At 53.7% G+C, this 6000-nt stretch overlaps 1 pseudogene; it reads right to left on the bottom strand.

The window, feature by feature from the left end:
- Positions 1 to 3098: 3098 nt before the first annotated feature.
- LOC129545032 (2-acylglycerol O-acyltransferase 3-like) lies at positions 3099 to 6000 on the bottom strand (annotated as a pseudogene).

Consider the following 6000-nt stretch of genomic DNA (forward strand, 5'->3'; position numbering starts at 1 on the left):
TCTGTGGTCTGCATGGACCAGCGGGAGGTTGTGCCCGGGCCCTGCCACAGGGACTCTCTACCCTTCTCCATGCCAGGCTGCAGCTCCTTAGACCAAGTCTCACCCAAGACAGATGTCTGCTGCGGGAGGACTAGAAAGCCAGATGACAGGAGGAAAAAGGGAGTGAGGGGACATTTCCTGTACCTTTAGAGAGTCTTGGGTCAGAGCATGGCAGCAGAGCTTGCCTGGGAAGGCTCAGCCATGGCTGAGAAGCATGGCTCATGGCTTCCTCCCAGTTTTGGACGGCTTCCTGGAGAGAAGTGCACCCTTAGAAGGGGGATGGTGGTGGGGGAGGCTGCCTGTGGGCCAGACACAAGGGACAGGAAGGATGCCAAGCTGGCAAGTCATCAGCAAGTGGCATTTACCTGACTCAAGTGGGTCCTGGAGGGACATTAGTGGGAATGGCACACATGTCATGTTTCCAAGTTCAGTGACCCAGCGCATTTCCCACAAACCTCAGCAGTAACAACACATCCCCTTTGGCCCACTCACCTCTGGATGCCAAGTCTCCCTTCCAGACCCAGAAGCCTGATCTTGACCTTCCTGTGCTTTTCTGCTTCGTGTGGCGGCCCCTCCCCAACCCAGATGCTTTCCATGGATGGTCACATCCCCTTCAGACTCTTGTCTCTCTGTTGGGATCAAATCTGGCCCCTTTTCTAAGAAACCTGCCCAACTGGCATCACAGGTCTTGGGAACACTTTTCCCCTTTGATTACATCTCTGCTTCCGGGGCTTATCTCACTTTCTCACTGGACTCCTTGACTTCTTCTACTCCTCTCCAGACTCGGGCCATTCCCCCCCCAACCCCCGCAACCCCAGTTTTGTTGGTCTTGGATTTCAGACAAAGAACTGATGGGAGATGACGTCCCCTCCTCCCTCCCCCACCCCTACTCCTATACAAAGGTCTCATGACTCACCTACCACCTGGCACAACCCCACTGCTCCAGAGAAAGCCATCTACTGCTCACAGGGAAGACGGGCAGGGGGCTTCTTGGAGGAAGATCTGATCCTCGCACCCCAGTTCTTGGTAGCTGGGTCTCACTGAAGAGGGTCCATCTGCCCCTCAGGGTAAGAATCCAGGGAAAAACTCACACAGTGCTGATCTTGAAGTCTGGGTTCTTCATGAACATACAATAACTAGGTCCTGCTTTCCAAAAAGGGCCAGACCAGATCACATGCAGTGTTTTCCAAGCCAATGGTTGAGAAAGCACCTCTTGAGCCCCTTCCCCATCATAAGATCAGAGTTGGGAGAAGAAAGAGAAAGGGGTTTGGGGAGGACTTTTAGAGCCCTACCTGCAAAGGGGAAGTCAACCAGGTTGGTGGCGAAAGGCTTCAAGACTCAAAGGACCTTGGGATATTCCCGGTGTTTAGGGGCTGTGCTTGTGCGAGAAGTGGAGTGGCTGACTGGATATGCCCATCCAAGAAAGAAGGGTGGACAAGTGGATACCCTCCAAGTGTATCCAGGTCAAGGATGCCCAAGCCTGCAGCTGTTTCCCCCCCCTCACCTTCCCTCTCTCCCATCTCTCTCCTCATCCTCTGACCTGGGAGAGTGATGGAGTTCCTACAGGGAAACCTACATGGAATCCATGGGCAGAAAATCAGGGCCCAATGCTGAGGTACGGAAGTTCCCAGGGGACCTTAGGGAACACTCTAAAGAAGCCATGAGAAGACTCACAAGAAAAAGAAATTAGCTTCAAAGACTTGGAGCCCAGAGAACACATTGCTTCCTTAGGACAGAGCAATCAAGAACTTGGGGGCTCCCTTTTCGCTAGCGAGTGAGGGGGTGACACGACATCCCTCCACTGCCTCTATTTCTGGCCAAGCAGGCGCCCCACCCCTACCCCCACCCACCGCTGGCAGCCAACTCACCCTGACTCTAGACGGGAGATTTCTGTCCTTGATGAAGACTGAAGTGTTGATTGCTAATCCCACTGAGCTTTTCTAGGTACCAACATTAGTGGATGTAGAACTTATCTATCACCTGAGAAGGGCCCAGATACGTTACAGGACTGCCAAGATTTTTATCTAGCGATGAAACAAAAATTCTTCCAGTGAATAAACTCTGAGATGGCAGAAGACAGAATTGCACTCAGTTACATTCCAACAAGTTCTTCTCGTTTAAGTTACGGATCCAGACAAAGCCAGTCAGCAAATAGGACAGACACAAGTCAAAGGATGCTATGACCTCGTGAGGTCGCTCAGACTGTTTCAGTTGGCCATCTCCTTTCCTTCATGCCATGACTGTGATGATGAAGATGATGATCGTAGTGAATTCAATGGCTCATATAACCAACCTCTGTACTAAGTCCTTAAATATTAATAATCTGATCCTCACAACAGTTCTCTGTATTTGAGCAAACGATTTTACATGGACCTAAGGCTAGGCTTGAAGTAGGGCTGCAAGCTGGTAAAATAAATCCCTACTCCATGTGGTCTCCCAGCCCCCAGGGAACATGAAGGATGGGAAGAGATGCAGAAGTAAGCTATGTACTTAACTCTATCTTTTCTATCACGGGGGATCGGTCCAACACTCCCTACAGTCAGGTAACCTTGACCTTTATCAGCTTTTGTTCATGGTATTTCACCATCTACCCTATTGACTCTTCCTACCTAACCTTGTTCACTCTTAAAAGCCAAGCCCTCTGGGGAGCTCCCCTCCCCAACAGCTCTTAGCTAAGTACATGCCTTTATTTACAGAAGGACTCGATGGACATGAGTTTGAGTGAAGTCTGGGAGTTGGTGATGGACAGGGAGGCCTGGCGTGCTGTGATTCATGGGGTTGCAAAGAGTCGGACACGACTGAGCGACTGAACTGAACTGAACTGAACTGAAGGGACCCCGCCAAAGAAAGAGACTTAAGCAAACTCATGCAGCAGAATTAAGTTTCTGGGAGGAGAATATATGGGTCTGATACTCGGTCAAAGGCAGAAACTGTATCTGTTAGGATGGAGGTGGATTACATGTGGGCATGCTCACACGCAGAGGGAGAGCCTGAGTTCTGCAGGCATCTGACTACCAAGCAGTGGTGAGAGAACTGGCTCTTACTGGCACAGAAGCATGGCAGTAGGTGGGGGGCTCAGGCACTGGGATCAGGGGCTGGGGGTGCTGGGAGGGGGGGAGGGGTGAGGCCAGGCCTAGATGAAGGTGAGGTGAGTAGAAGCCGGGAGGCCGCAGCGCTCCTTGTGCTCCTCAAACAGCTGCTCCAGAGCCTTCACGTACAGCGTGTGATAGTGGTCCACCTGCTCCTCAGTGGGCTGCGGGCGCTGGGGCACCGGGATGGGGCGGCCCACTGCAAGGACAGGGAGACACAGGTCAGGGGAGGGGCCTCGGCTGCACGCACAGCTGATAGTGGCCCTCTTCCCCGGACACGGGCACTCACCCACAGTGGTGATGGGTCTGGCGAGGGGCATCCTGAAGATGCAAGGAGAAATGCCCACAAACTTCTTGATGGTGAGCTGGAACAGATGCTGCCAGGAGTCTGGGGCAAAAGCCTTAACTCTGAAGACGTCATTCTCCCCAAAGGAGTACACGGGCACCAGAGAGGCGCTGGGAAGGAAGGGGAATAAGAGAGAGGAGGGCTGGTCAGATCAGCAGCTCTAGAGGGGCCCCCACATCCCTCCCCAACAGGTTCCCACTTTCCAAGGCCATCTGAAGCAATGACAGGCGCTATGAAGAAAGATCTGGAAGAAGGGACTTACATTTCTTAAGAGGGATGTGTACTGGGAGGTCCTATATACATTTTCTCATACAGTCTCAACAAGGTGGCAAAGTGAATATTAACTCTATTTTGCAAGTAAAGAAGCATGCAAGGTCTTGCCCGTGAGAAGGTGTCATAAAAGAATGTGAGTCTGAGTCCCAGGGTCCACCAGTTGGCTGTGATCTTGTCTCTCTCTGCGTGGGAAGAAGCCTTTGGAAGGGGCTCAGGGCTGGGCACAGAGCACACACTGAAGGGCTGCCCAGAGCGCCCTCTGGAGGTGGTCAAGGTGTAAGCTCTGGGGACACACAGTCCACCTCCAGGGGTCTGGTGTGTAGGGATGGAGTGTGGATCCCCAGAGACACTGAGGTTCCGACCATTGAAGGCAGCCCTGGCTGGGCCCCCGCTCATTCGTGCCTCAGTGCCAGGTGGACGAAGCCTTTATGATTCTAGAGAGTGAGATAGTGCTCCTTGCGATGGCATGCAGGGCCTTGTGGGTTCCCCCGACCAGAATGAACAGCCTGGCTCAGCTGGGGCTGGGACAGGATAAAATCCAGCTCTGGTGGTTTGCAGAACATAGTCCTGTGGACAAGAGGGGGTGCAGGGACAGTCAGTATCCGCTCCTTGGCTCCCTAGTCCCTCACCCCGCCCTTTAGCACACAAAGTATTAGACATCATCCCTTTCTTTCCAAACTCCCTACCCCTGTCCCCTGTCCATGTGCCCTACAGCACCCCTCCCAGCAAGAATACAGGACACTTGCTCCAAAGCCACTCCCTGACTCCCACTTGACAAATGTTCAAGCCAAGTGCCTGTGATGGGTGGTGAGTGGGTGCCACTCAGGCCGGGGTGGGGTTGAGTTGCCTTCTGTCACTCAGCTCGAGGCTTACCACAGGACATAACATGGTCTCGATAGCCTGGGAGGTGGATCAGGCCATTCAACCCGGCCACTAAGAACCAAAGCCTTGGAAACTCCTGAGAGAAGCCAGGGCTCTCTGTGGCAAAGTTACAGAAGCATCTGACGCCCGTGATCCTCTGTGGATGGTGACTAGCACACCGTTCCGCTCTGGGGACTGCTGTTTTCACCAGCTGTGGGGGCAGGAGGCAGAACGCAGGAAACAGCGATGTTGGCAGGGTACCCGCTGAAAAGACTTCCCTCCCGAGCAACAGGCTTCAGAGTTCAGGATCTGAGATGGGGTCAAGGGCACAAGGGTCCGGGGTCTGGGACACCACCCTGCTCCCTCCCCCACTGCTTGAACTTAAGTGCGGGGTCAAAATTCATCCTAGGGAGGGGTGAGTAGGTGGAGCAGGAGGGGTGAAGCAGCCTCGGAGGGCGACATGTTACCTTAATGGGGAAATAATCCTCTCAGCGTTTCCAAAGCTGCCAGTTTCTCACCCACTCATGACGCCTTCCTACCTGGGCAGAGTAATGAGGGTGGAAGAATTCCTGGAGATAACCACTTGTCACCTCTCACTACCTGGACTCTTTCGCGCTCACCTTGGTGGGGTGTGTCCCTGTCTAGGAATAACCATACCACGTAGAGAGCAGGGAGACATCAGAGCGAGGTGCAGAGGAGGAAGACGCCAACAAGGGAAAGCAAAGCGCCTGGAAGAAAGATGGGAAAGAAAAATGATTTAGGTCTTGAAACCACAGCGACTGCTCCGTTCCTTCTCAATGAGATCCCTGGTCCTCTCCCAGCTGGACCTCTGGGCCTTCCCTCCTTTTGCCCTGGTGTCCAGGTAAGTGGGGCTTCTGCCTCCCCCCACCAACCCTCAGTCTCTCCCCTCCCTCCTTCCCTAGAGGACCCCTGCCCAGCTCCCATCACCCACGAAGAGGAAACAACATGTATTGGAGATGCTCAATACTTCTAGCCGTTGTTTCTTCAGGGTTTCCATGCTGTGGGAGGGTGGAGGGGTGGTGGAGACTTTCCATTGCTCCCCTTCCGCCAGCAGGGCTCCAGGACTTGGGGAGAAAAAGCATGAAGGTTACAGTAGGAGCCCAGGAAGCCTTTCCGGTCTGAGTGGACAACTCCTGGGGCCTCCTGGGATGGCTTGTAAGGGACTGCGTGGAGGCAGAGACTCTTGATCGGGAGCCCCAGAGGTCTTCAGCCTCCTCACACACTGATTACTGAACCTCTCCCCTGAATGAGGCTGGGAAGTGGGGTGGGGGCTTGCCACCAAGGTGGCCCTGGGGTGCCTTAAGAATCTTATGGGAGAGAGGTTCCTGAAGGAGATAGACAGCCCACCTCCGGGGTCCCAGGTGAGACCAT

Source organism: Moschus berezovskii, chromosome 27 (genome assembly GCF_049115385.1).
Source record: "Moschus berezovskii isolate FMDL1 chromosome 27, NW_MosBer_1.0, whole genome shotgun sequence".
Classification (NCBI taxonomy): domain Eukaryota; kingdom Metazoa; phylum Chordata; class Mammalia; order Artiodactyla; family Moschidae; genus Moschus; species Moschus berezovskii.